The sequence below is a fragment of the Hevea brasiliensis genome, chromosome 10 (assembly GCF_030052815.1).
Source record: "Hevea brasiliensis isolate MT/VB/25A 57/8 chromosome 10, ASM3005281v1, whole genome shotgun sequence".
Lineage (NCBI taxonomy): Eukaryota > Viridiplantae > Streptophyta > Magnoliopsida > Malpighiales > Euphorbiaceae > Hevea > Hevea brasiliensis.
In genome coordinates this window covers 5001761-5015961 of record NC_079502.1, presented here as the reverse complement: position 1 = coordinate 5015961, position 14201 = coordinate 5001761, and the positions used below count along the sequence as shown (strand labels likewise).

Below are 14201 nucleotides of genomic sequence, written 5' to 3'. Positions count from 1 at the left end.
AGTGAGAGAAATCTTTCAGGAATCAACAAAAGTTAAGGGCACAATAAAAACGATGATAGATATGAATCATAGGTCGAGTATAAGTAAAGTTAATAAATTATAAAATATTATGTCAAGAAGGAAAATGGTACGGTAAAGGGTTCATGCAGATGATACCTTATAGGTAGAGCATAATTGTGCTAGGAGATGATGAAATTTGGAGAGAAAGACCAAGAAACTTAGGTGAAACGTTATAATATGACAATCGAGTGTAGTTGAATATAAGAGGATATTTTCTTTCTTTTCAAGTTTAGCTTGTGCTTTTGGTTCTAGAAGGTTATATAAGGAACAGAAACTGAGTCAAGGAGACCTAGTTATTGAGAGTTTGGTAGGCACAAATTCATACATAATTTCCTGATATGAGAATGACAGTAAGTGCATACCTAGTATTAAGTATGAAAGGACAAACAGAGTAATGACAGGAGTTAAATTGAGTTAGCCACTAAGGCTTGCAACTGTTTTAAACTATGAGCTAGAGGAAATAGTAATTGTGGATGAGTTTCAATAGATGAAATTATTGCTAATGGGTAATTTGAGGTTGAAGTTTGGAAAGTTGTGGGCAGTATATGTGATTATATTAAAGAGAATAAACACGTGAAGTATCTTATTTAGAATTAAGGCATGACACACATTTCCCACAGCCGTGTTAGTTCAGATGGAACTTATAGTTTCTGGAGCTCCTATCCATCCAGGATGAGTAATTTCCTACTAAGGCTGGTAGGGAATGATAATGTTCTGATAGTTAAGTTGGGAAAGTGGTTACAAAAACGAATTTTCTATGTTAATTATAAGTGTTACAAAAGGTGAAGAATGTGCTGGCAGGAGTAAGCCGTAAGGTTAGAATTTTCGAAGTAATGGAACTAGTAATCAAGATAAGACTAAGAAATAAAAAGAAAGTTAAAGTTGATGATGGGATAGACGTCTTTGAAGGAAAAGGTGTAAGGATGAGATAGGACTAAAATTAAGGAATAAATACAGTAGGTTGAAAAGATACCAACAATACCAAAAAATAGGAAAAGAGAAGTGGATAAGATGCAAAGGACAGGAAGAGAGCTCGATAGAGTCAGTTATAATGACGAGGATAAGGAGTGTCTAACCACTGCCCCTGTGTTAACACTACCTATGAGCGGTGAAGGATACACTGGTAATCGTGACGCCCAGAGTTGGCCTAGGGTGTGTTTTGATGCGGAATGGAAAAGTAGTGGCTTATGCTTCAAGGCAGCTGAAGAGGCATGAGCAGAACTATCCCACCCATGATTTGGAAATGGCGGTTGTAGTCTTTGCACTAAAAATCTGGAGACACTACCTGTATGATGAAGTGTGCGAGATATACACCGACCATAAGAGTTTGAAGTACATCTTCCAACAGAGGGATTTAAACTTGAGACAGAGGAGATGGATGGAGCTTCTGGAAGACTATGATTGCACCATCCAGTACCACCCTGGGAAGGCCAATGTAGTAGCAGATGCTTTAAGCAGAAAATCTTCTGGCAGTTTGGCGCACATTTCAGCAGAGAAGAGACCGTTGATTCAGGAAGTATATAAGTTGATGGATCAAGGTTTAATCCTAGATCTTTCAGATGAAGGGGTATTGTTGGCTTATTTTTCAGTGAGGCCAGACTTGCAGGACAGAGTTAGAGTTTCCCAGCACAGAGACCAACAATTAATGAAGATCATAGAAAGAGTACAGCAAGGTGAAGGTGGTGAGTTTGGATTTGCCAATGATGGTGCCCTAGTGCAAGGTTCTAGGATATGTGTGCCCGATGTGGACAATCTCAGAGATGAAATCATGCGAGAGGCACACTATACACTGTACAATGTCCACCTAGGTTCCACCAAGATGTACCATGATGTGAAAGATAGCTATTGGTGGAATGGCATGAAGAGAGACATAGCAGACTTTGTGTCCAAGTGCTTGACTTGTCAGAAGGTGAAGTTTGAACACCAGAGACTGTTAGGGAAGTTGCAAGAGCTCCCTATCCCAGAATGGAAGTGGGAAATGATTTCTATGGATTTTGTGACTGGGTTGCCTCGTACCACGCGAGGATATGATTCTATATGGGTAATTGTAGACCGCCTAACCAATCAGCTCATTTCTTGCCTGTGAAGACTACATATTCTGTTGCACAGTACGCCCGACTCTATATTTGAGAAATCGTCAGATTGCATGGAGTTCCAGCTTCCATAATATCTGACAGAGGGCCCCAGTTCACTTCTCGATTTTGGAGAAAGTTGCAGGAGGCACTTGGCACACAGTTGAACTTCAGTACGGCTTTCCACCCTCGCATGCACGACAAATTGAAGGACAATCCAAACACTGGAAGACATGCTTCGCATGAGTGTTTTGGATTTTGGAGGTCAATGGGATGATCAGCTAGCTTTGGTGGAGTTTGCCTACAACAACAGTTATCACTCCAGCATAGGAATGGCACCCTATGAGGCACTATATGGAAGAAAGTGTAGGTCTCCTCTGTGTTGGACAGAAATGGGGGAAGCGAAGGTGCATGATGTAAACCTAGTGCAGTACACTTCAGAGATAGTTCCTTTAATCAGGAACGATCAAAACTTTCAAAGAGGCGTAAGAGTTATGCACCCTGCACGGAGGTATGTGGAGTTTGCAGTGGGCGACTATGTATTCCTGAAGGTTTCTCCAATGAAGGGAGTCATGAGATTTGGAAAGAAGGGCAAGTTGGCACCTCGGTATATTGGACCTTTTGAGGTTACTGATAGAGTTGGAGCAGTTGCCTACCGGTTGGAGCTACCACCCAACCTTTCTCATGTTCATCCCGTGTTTCACATCTCCATGCTCAGGAAATACATTCCAGATCCTTCTCATGTACTACAACCAGATGTAATAGAGCTAAAAGAGAACTTGACATTTGAGGAGCAACCTGTAGCCATAGTGTACTACCAAGTGAGACAGCTAAGATCAAAACAGATCCCTATGGTTAAGGTTTTGTGGAGGAGCCACGGTGGAAGAGTGCACTGGAGTCGAACGGACATGCGTAGCAAGTACCCTTATCTGTTCAATGTGTAATCATGTACTTTATTCTGCCTTGTGTAAAATTCGAGGACGAATTTTCTGTAAGGGGGGAAGAATGTAACACCCCTGATTTTTCTATATATTATTATTGGGCTTCGTGTAGGTATCCTCAATTCGCGGAAATTCGACAATTGTCCGGATTTGTGAATTTCCGGCCAGACAGACCAGCTACCGGAAAAGTCTCCGAATTTGATCGAGATTTTGGCTACCCCACCATTGTTAGGCATCCTGAGCACGTTCCCGAAGTCGGAATCGGCAAAGGTAAACCCGAACCTTGTTTTTTCGTAATTTTCTAGTGCTTAAATAGGATTAAAAATCCATAAAATATTCGTGGTAGCTTAGAAAATTATGATTCTTTTTGCAATAGCTTAGTAATATTGCTAAGGACCGCGGGGCAAAGTTTTAGAATTTTTAGAGCTTATTTGGGCAGTTTTTGCAAAAATGGTCAATTATAAGGATTAAATTAAAATATTACATACTGTGATGGATGATTGATTTGATGGGCCCAGGAGGGGCTGTGTGATATGATTGAGCTGTGGACATATGGACTGTGAATATAGAAGTTTGTTTTGAGCCCTTTTGCAGGTTGGGTAGGTCCTAGGTATAGGGGAAACTCTGCCGGATTTTCGGCACGACTTAGGACGTATTGGTCTTTTTCCTTGTTTGTATTGAGTCAAATTTATTAAATGATTGTAATAAAATTGTCAGGTGAGCCGGGACAGCCTCCTTCCTCCGCCCAGCCGCCACAGTGATTGTCGTCAAGTCTGTGAGTAAAATATTAATTTTAATTGTAATTTCGATATTATTATATGTTCAGCATGCCCATGCATCACTTATATGCATATAATTATGTAGTTAAACTCTAGGCACGATTTATGTTGCATTGATAACTGTTAAAGTGCCATGAATGTTGTTGCGGTAATTTGGAGCAGTGTGCGTGCGTTGGCGTGCGTGTGATGTGGTGTGGACTATGGATAGGACGGGTAGTCACGGCTTGAGTTCTTCGCTAGGACCCGATCCTTCGAGAGGTAGTCACGGCTTGAGTTCTTCGCTGGGACCCTCGATTTGGTTATTAAGTGGAAGTCCGAGCTGAGTTCTTCGCTGGCACCAGGTTGGATTTAAGAGAGTCAGATAGGGATCACCCCATATATTATGATTGATGTTACAGGGTGCGTGAGTGCTCCAAATTTACCTTTTTGATGTTATGGTGTGAAAATGTTGTTGATGTTGCATTTCACTCTACAGGGTGCATTAGTTTTAGATAGTTATAGAGATTATGGTTAAAATTGATATTTTACTCTCTGAGACGAACGATCACTCAGCTTTAAAAATTTTTACAGGCCACAGGAGGATATTTTATTCTGGGTTAACCTGCTTTTCTACTTCGCAGGTTGTTTATCAATATTTGTGTAATTTTATTTACTCCTAGAATTTCCGCATGTGTTAGAAGTATTTATTGATTATGGTCTGTAATATTATTATCATGTTGGACCTGTAAACGTATAATGATATGCATGTTTGATGGATTGGATGAGGGAGCTGAGCTCCCATTTATTATTATGAGGATATGAGTATGTGGAGGGTGAGCTGAGCTCCCCAATTGAGTATTTATTGTGTTTACAGGTCGGGTGAGTCGAAAACTCCCCGTTGGAAAGTCCATTTTATGGCCGGACTCTGCCCGTTTGTTTTCTTGATACTGGGCCCAAATGGGCCTTAGAGTTGGGTTAATGAACAGTTAGGCTTACTACGGGCCTCGGGGGCTTTAGGCTGGCCCAGGTCCTAGTGCCGGTCCGGCCCATAGGTTGGGTCGTGACAAGCTTGGTCAATGGAGATGCCAATATAGAAAATCCCTTAACAAAACGATGGTAGTATCCAGCTAAACCAGAAAACTGCAAACTTCTATAACATTCTTAGGTGGCTTCCAATTAAGGATAGCTTCAACCTTGCTGGGATCTACCTTGATGCCCTGAGCTGACACAATATGCTCTAAGAAAGAAATTTCTTCTAGCCAAAATTCACACTTTGATAACTTGGCATACAATTGTTTCTCCCTTAAAGTCTGTAACACAACCCTCAGGTGCCTATCATGCGCCTCTGCATTCTTTGAATACACTAAAATGTCATCAATAAAAACCACCACAAACTGATATAGATATGGCCTGAAGATAGTATTCATCATGTCCATAAAAGCAGCTGGAGCATTGGTTAACCTGAATGGCATAACCAGAAACTCATAGTGGACATATCGAGTTCTAAAAGCAGTTTTTGGAATACTCTGCTCTTGCACCCTCAACTAATAATAGCCCGATCTCAAATCAATTTTGGAGAATATAGCTGCACCCTTCAACTGATCAAACAAATTATCTATGCAGGGCAACGGATATCTATTCTTTATTGTCATCTTATTCAACTATCTGTAGTCGATACACAGATGGAGAGTACCATCTTTCTTCTTAACAAACAACACTAGCACTTCCCAAGGTGACACACTAGGGTGGATGAAGCCCTTATCAAGCAATTCTTGTAACTGCACCTTCAACTCTTTCAACTCTGCAGGTGTCATTCTGTAAGGTGTAATTAATTAAAAATCTCCACAAATATTACAGAAAATTCTGTAGAGTGCCATCTATAATTTAAAAAAATAGTTCTTCAAAAACCTATAAAACACTCCCAATATACAATTAAAATCCAACTCCAGTATTCTTATCACAATCAATTCTCAATTCAACACCATTTCAAGCAATTCATAATAAAAAAATATTTCAAATAAACTGAGCATTTCATTAAACAAAATAAAAAATTTATATTACAGTACTTACACAAATAAAAAATAATTTACAAAATTTATTATATAACTGCTTGGGTCTAATGTACATACATACAGTGACATATACATCAAAATAAAATTTACAAGGGTATAATCTATATACCCGGTAAAAATTCAAAATGCTGGTCATTTCAAGTCACAAGTAGCCTACTCTGCTGCTTTATCTACCTCTCTACCTGTGATAGCAATAAAAAGCTATCGCTGAGCTAAAGACTCAGTAGTGTACAACTTAAAGAAAATAATAATTTATATAATAATTAATCACAATTTTTTTCAAGGTAAATCAATTTGAATATTAACACATATAGAATCATGTTTTATTTCTAAAGCCAGAAAATTTCTTAAATAAAGCAAATTCTATTCCATAATCACAAAATAAATTTTGAAAAATCACACAGCTTAATCATGACTCCAATATCTAATTCATCCCACTAGCCAAAGGCTAATGAGGAATACCAAGGCTAGCTAGCACAATTATATGAGTACTCATTCAATTCGTTCTCAACTAGCACACACCTCAACACTTCAGCCAGAGAGGGAATACAATCTAATTCATCTCACTAGGTAAGCTAGTGAGGAATTCAAACAAATAGTCATGAAAACTGTGGTTTCAAACTATTTTAATAATTATCCAAACCTCAAAATATCCATCAATTCACATATAATTTAATTTCCCAAAATTTTGAGCTAACAGCATAAAATTCTTTGTCAACCAAATTATTCAATATCCATGAAGTCATAAATAAATTTCATAAATCATTCAATTAAAAATTCAAATCGAAAATCAAATAGAAGTTAATTGTTATGCACAAACCTCAAATGAGCCGCTTCTTGGCCTTGACTCACTTTTTCTTTATCCTTCCCAGTGTCTCGTTCTACTGAAAAGCACAATTTAAAGTGTTTTAGTACTTATTTAAATCACTTTTAATAAGTAATCTGACAATTAAAATTTTTATAACCTTAATCTATCCAATACGATTTATACATTTGAATCCTTTGCATTAGGTGTATTTGTGGTTATTATTCATTTGACCAATCGGCTAAAATGTTGACTTTTTCATACTTAATAGGTATATTAGTTCTAATTACTCCCACATACCATATTTTGGTTTACAAAGAAATTCCAAATTCCCTAAGTGAAATTCTAAAATTTCAGTTTTGGGTCTCTTGGTTCTACTATTCCATTAAACCTTGTACAGTGGAAATTTGGCCAACTTTCTTTCATCAAAGTTGTTTCTCTATGTCTTAGCTTTAATAGCTTTAATTTCATTTTTGAATCACTCCATTTGAAATTTTGTAGCTCAAGTTATGGCCATTTAACCATAACTGGCCGGATTGGTCAATTCCAGAATTTTGGACAAATTTTAGGTTCTAGCAGATTTGGTGAGCCAACTTTGGTTGGATATTTGATTTGGTTATGATCAGAATTTGGAATTGTGTTCTTCATGAAAGGTTTTCTACTATATCATAGCTTTCCAATGGTATAAAAATCAGATTATTTGAACCTTTCTACACCAAGTTATGACCATTTGAACATTAACTATTCATATGGTCAGTTTTGCCCAGTGGTAGGGTACCTAATCCAAATTTAACCAAATTTTACACCAACTTTTAGTCAATTTTTTAGAAAGGTTTGTCCATGAAAATTGTTGCTTTGGGTTTTAATTTTCATCTCTAATTGGCCTCACACCAATTGGAGCAACATAATTCAACTTATGGCCGTTTGAGTGGACCATGGTGAGGCTATCCAGAATTGGACATTACCATTCACAACTCAATTCCAATTTCAATCATTCAATCATACTCTTAACCACACCAATTGATCAATTTAAGCATCAATTAGGTCAATCTGTATCAATTCACCAAATCTTCAAATTTTTCCCTAAAACCCTAATGGCCAAAATCCCTAACTTTACAATTAACACAATTCACTCAATCTAAGCATACTAATCATTTAACCTTAGTCACTTAAACATGAAGATAAGTTTAATTGAATTAAAACACACCAATTTCATAAACCTCTATGGCTAGTCGAAAATGGGTTATAGGGTTCATGCACAATTGCCTCGATTTCCTCATTAATTTCATCAATCCCACACTTAATTCACTTAATTCTAAAGATAAAAGAAGAAAGAAGACTTAAAGATCACTTACCTCAATTTGACAATTCTTCAGTCTTTTCTTTCCTTCAATATTTTCCACTCTTCTTGCTCTTAATCTTCTTTTCAAGACTCAAAAGCAAGGTCTAATTTGAGAAACTAGGAAATTAATGGCTAATTTTGGTGGTTATTCAAGCTCAAAATGAGCTTTAATGGTGGAAGTGAGAGTGAGAGGAAGAGAGACAGAGAAGGGACGGCAAGAAGAAGAAATGAAGACCAATTTTTTTTCTTTTTTTATTTCTAATTACTACTTTATATACTTATCCAAAATGGTTAATTAAATTATAATTATTTATGATGTCATGCTTACCTCACCCTAATGATGTCATAAAACTTTTATTCCAATTTCTTTTCTTTCCCTTTTCTCTTATTAACCTCTCCACTTTTAATTTATTTTTCAAACTATTAATTTCCTATATTTCGTTGGACATTTAGGCCAAGAGTCATCTCTAAGGGTGAATTGACCAAATTGCCTTTGACCGGTCTAATCCGTTTTACTAATAGTACTATATTACTTCCGAAACCCTGATTCAATTTTTTGAATTAGTTTTTGATTCTTTTATGTAATTTTTATATTACCCTTAGCTTCACAATAATTCTTAGGCCTGGGGTGTCACAGTGTCCCACATGAAAATTGGGCAACGACTGACCTCGCAGTCACTTTCCGGTTCAGTCACCCATCGCTGTGGCATCGGCTCATTTAACCCATTATGCCTTATTTTTCTTATTTGTATTTCATATTCATTTAGTTGTTATTTTTCATTTATGGATTTTCTAGGTGACTTAAATATGGTTTTACACATCCCAACTGTCAGGGCAGACACTGATCATCGAAACAATGGAATGTACAGAACTACTGAACATAGGGGTGTTACATATTTTACATGTCTAGGTTAGTTTAATTTACAAACAAAATTAATTTTAATTTACAAAGTATTTATTTTAATTAATTACATGCAAAAATCAGTTAAATTAAAAACAAAGTTAATTTTAATTTACCAAATAAAAATCCTATTATTACTATAGTTTCATTTCAATGGTTATTCTAGGAATTTAGGATTATTTACTTATTAGTAATTGCCGTTGCCATTGGGGCAAACTACCCTTAAAAAGGGTCTTCTCTTCTAATATGACATTGATATCCCTGGCTTACTCCCGTTTAGCTACATGTAAGCTTCACGCAAATGCCCTCTTTGGTACTTATCTTAGGGCTACTTACCAATTTTGTTTGTAATAAAAAAAATAAAGAAACTAACAAAAATAAGAAAATACTAATAACAATTCACATTGGATTCTAACTATTGTCTCCTAAAAGGGTTGAAATTCCTAATCAACTACAACTAACTAATGGTCTAAGTCTTCTAACATGATTCAAACACTTCATAACACCTCTTAAATTAAAAGAACACAGAAAAATAGATCAAATATCAATTAGAATCCAATAACACACAAGAACATGCATAAACATACAATTTTTAGATTTTGGCAGATTGACAGTAGTAAGAAATTTGATTTTTGAAAAATAGCTAGACATACCTAAAAATTATGAAAAAATTATAAAAGACAGCTAGCACATCATACAAGATTATAAAATTTATAAACCAAACAAAACCTTAGCCGAATGGTCTACATAAATAGTAACTTTTCTAAGTAATAGAATCATATTACTTTTTTGTAAAATTCATAACTCATTAACCACAATAAATATAAATGCAAAATCAATCGAAAAAGATTCATAAGATTCTGAAATCAATTTTAGACACCAGATTCATATAAAATTATTGAGAAACAAGAGAGATATGGGCTTCACAAGTCGGGTATACTGCAAATCAGATTTTGCAGGAACCCTAAGTTTAAACAGCCATAACTTATAAAATACAAAACCTTTTTCAGTGATTCTTGAGCCTAAAATTAATAGAATTTCGTGAAGAATATGAATATAATTTTCATAAAATTTTTACAGATTCAGAAAATAACAAAAAATAATAAAAATATGAGAGATAGAAAACTGAATATGTACATAGTTGTGTATCTCCTCAAATTAAACATGATTACATGATTCACATGAACATGCAAGATAAATTAAAAGACAAAGAGCATAAAATTAAATATTACATGGCATAGATCTTGAAAAGAAAAGAACAAAAACCAAACTTCAAGAAATGTTGCATGAAAATCTTCTTGAAAAAAAAAAAAAAAGAAATAAGAAAGAACTAAAAGAGTTTCTGAATATCTCTAAATTTTTTCTTTAACTCTAAGGTATCTCTAAATAGTCCTGAATATTCTCAATCTTTCCTCTTTTTTTTTTTCGTCCTTTTCCTTGTTTCTTTTTCTTTTCTCTTTTCTTTTTTTTTTTTCTCTGTCCCCTTTTTTTCCCTCTACCCCAGTAGGGTATTTATAGGATTTTGGGAAAGAGGTGTGATAGGGTTTGGAGTATTAGGGTGATAAGGTTTAGATAACTTAAACAACTGGGATTGAAGAATTTAGGTGAGACTGGGATATGGGTGAAGTGTTCCAACCAATAGAGAGAGAAGTAAAGGGGGCAGCAGCAATAGGGAGTGAGAAAGAGAGTAGGGCCAAGGGAGAGAGATAGTTTGTATGGGAGAGGTATAGAGAAAAAGATATTTTCTTATTTTAATTTTCAGAAAATAAATTAAATGGGTTCTATTTAAAATTACTAATTAGATTTTCTTAGACCTATGGAGTTTAATTAAACTTGATTAGGTACATTTAAGAACTACCTATATTAAATTTAAGCAAAACAAAAATTTATTTAAATTTAATTAAATTAATTTCTCAAAAAATATATATATATATTTTTTCAAGATGATGCCACGAATTAATAATTCAATTCCATGCCTCCAATATCTTATAATCATATAATTTTTTATCATCTTATTTCCCAAAGCACATATTCACCACAAAATAAGGGTATTCAGTGCTCAGTGCTCCATGTATATTGGGTATTATTGCTTTTCTGAAGTGATCTTTCTTTTGTTTTTGGGGCTGACGAAACTTCTAAAGGTAGTTATATGCTTCAGGCTAATGTTATTTCCCATCTATTGTCACGACCCAACCTATGGGCCGGACTGGCACTAGGACCTGGGCCAGCCTAAAGCCCCCGAGGCCCGTAGTAAGCCTAACTGTTCATTAACCCAACTCTAAGGCCCATTGGGCCCAAATTCAAGAAAACAAACGGACAGAGTCCGGCCATAAAATGGACTTTCCAACGGGGAGTTTTCGACTCACCCGACCTGTAAACACAATAAACCATCCATTGGGTAGCTCAGCTCACCCTCAACTTACTCATCAACTTAATAATAAATGGGAGCTCACTCCTCATCCAATCCATCAAAACAGACTTAAAATATTAAGTTTACAGGTCCAACATGAATATAATATTACAGACCAAATTCAAATAATTACTGCTAACACATGCGGAAATTCTAGGAGTAAATAAAATTACACAAATATCGATAAACAACCTGCGAAGTATAAAAGCAGGTTAACCCAGAATAAATATCCTCCTGTGGCCTGTAAAAATTTTTGAACAGGAGTGAGCGTCGACTCGAGAGAGTAAAATATCAATCTTAACTATAATCTCTATAACTATCTCAACTAATGCACTGAGAGAGTGAAATTCAACATAAAAAACATATTCACATCCTAACATCAAAAATGTAATTTGGACCACTCACAAACACTGTAGTATCAATCATAACATATGGAGCCGATCCCATACGCCTCTCTTAAATCCAACTCGTGCCCGAATTACTCAAGCTCGGACTTCCACTTAATAACCAAATCGAGGGTCCCAATTACTCAAGCCGTGACTACCCTCGAAGGAACGGGTCCCAGCGAATTACTCAAGCCGTGACTACCCCGTCCTATCCATAGTCCACACCACATCACACGCACGCCAACGCACGCACACTGCTCCAAATTACCACAACAACATCCATGGCATATTAACAGTTATGAATGCAACATAAATCGTGCCTAGAGTTTAACTAAATAAATATATGCATATAAGTGATGCATGGGCATGCTGAACATATAATAATATCGAAATTACAATTAAAATTAATATTTTACTCACAGACTTGACGACAAATTACAATGGCGGCTGGGCGGAGGAAGAAGGCTGTCCCGGCTCACCTGACAATCATATTACATTTATTTAATACAATCTGACTCAATACAAACAAAGAAAAAGACCAATTACGTCCTAAGTCGTGCCGAAAATCCGGCAGAGTCTCCCCTATACCTAGGACCTACCCAACCTGCAAAAGGGTTCAAAACACACTTCTATACTCACAATCCATATATCAGCTCAATCATATCACACAGCCCTCCCGCCCATCAATTCAGTGATCAATCTCTATACGCATAATGTCAATTTAGTCCTTTTTATTGATCATTTTTGCAAAACCGCCCAAACAAGCTCTAAAAATTATAAAACTTTGCCTCATGTCCTTAGCAATATTACTAAGCTATTGCAAAAAGAATCGTAATTTTCTAAGCTACCACGAATATTTTATGGATTTTTAATCCTATTTAAGCACTAGAAAATTACGTAAAAAGAAAGGTTCGGGTTTACCTTTGCCGATTCCGACTTCGGGAACGCGCTCGGGATGCCTGACAATGGTGGGGTAGCCAAAACCTCGATCCAATTCGGAGACTTTTCCGGTAGCTGGTCTGTCTGGCCGGAAATTCACAGATCTGAACAACTGTCGAATTTCCGCGAATTGAGGATACCTACACGAAGCCCAATAATAATATATAAAAAATCAGGGGTGTTACATTCTTCCCCCCTTACAGAAAATTCGTCCTCGAATTTTACACAAGGCAGAATAAAGCACATGATTATACATTGAACAGATAAGGGTACTTGCTACGCATGTCCCGTTCTAACTCCCAGGTGCACTCTTCCACTAACTGACTCCTCCACAAAACCTTAACCATAGGGATCTGTTTTGATCTCAGCTGTCTCACTTGGTAGTCCACTATGGCTACAAGTTGCTCCTCAAATGTCAAGTTCTCTTTTAGCTCTATCACATCCGGCTGTAGTACATGAGAAGAATCGGGAATGTATTTCCTGAGCATGGAGATGTGAAACACGGGATGAACGTGAGAGAGGTTGGGTGGTAGCTCCAACCGGTAGGCAACTGCTCCAACTCTATCAGTAACCTCAAAAGGTCCAATATACCGAGGTGCCAACTTGCCCTTCTTTCCAAATCTCATGACTCCCTTCATTGGAGAAACCTTCAGGAATACATAGTCGCCATCAGAACTCCACATCCCTCCGTCTGGGTCCGCATAACTTTTCTCGCCATCGAAAGTCAAGCTACTGCTCTCGATTAAAGGAACTATCTCTGAAGTGTACTGCACTAAGTTTACATCATGCACCTTCGCTTCCCCCATTTCTGTCCAACACAGAGGAGACCTACACTTTCTTCCATATAGTGCCTCATAGGCGCCATTCCTATCTCGGAGTGATAATCGTTGTTGTAGGCAAACTCCACCAAAGCTAGCCGATCATCCCATTGACCTCCAAAATCCAAAACACTCATGCGAAGCATGTCTTCGATGTTTGGATTGTCCTTTCGACCGTCCGTCTGTGCCTGCGAGGGTGGAAAGCCGTACTAAAGTTCAACTGTGTGCCAAGTGCCTCCTGCAACTTTCTCCAAAACCGAGAAGTGAACTGGGGCCCTCTGTCAGATATTATGGAAGCCGGAACTCCATGCAATCTGACTATTTCTCGAATGTAGAGCCGGACATACTGTGCCACAGAGTATGTAGTCTTTACAGGTAAGAAGTGAGCTGATTTGGTCAAGCGGTCTACAATTACCCATATCGAATCATATCCTCGCGTGGTACGAGGCAACCCAGTCACAAAATCCATAGTGATCATTTCCCACTTCCATTCTGGGATAGGGAGCTCTTGCAACTTCCCTGACGGTCTCTAGTGTTCAAACTTCACCTTCTGACAAGTCAAGCACTTGGACACAAAGTCTGCTATGTCTCTCTTCATGCCATTCCACCAATAGCTATCTTTCACATCATGGTACATCTTGGTGGAACCTGGGTGGAACACTGTACAGTGTGTAGTGTGCCTCTCGCATGATTTCAT

At 37.1% G+C, this 14201-nt stretch overlaps 1 protein-coding gene and 1 long non-coding RNA gene across 2 annotated transcripts in view; one reads left to right on the top strand and one right to left on the bottom strand.

Annotated features, from left to right (window-relative positions):
- Positions 1–14201, top strand: part of LOC110631655 (serine/threonine-protein kinase BLUS1) — a 97326-nt gene that overhangs the window by 70737 nt on the left and 12388 nt on the right. The window lies entirely within an intron of this gene.
- Positions 11383–13344, bottom strand: LOC131169712 (uncharacterized). The gene is made up of 3 exons (XR_009140612.1): positions 12669–13344; positions 12168–12226; positions 11383–11602 (listed from the first exon to the last, which is right to left on the bottom strand). It is a non-coding gene; the product is annotated as an uncharacterized LOC131169712 (long non-coding RNA).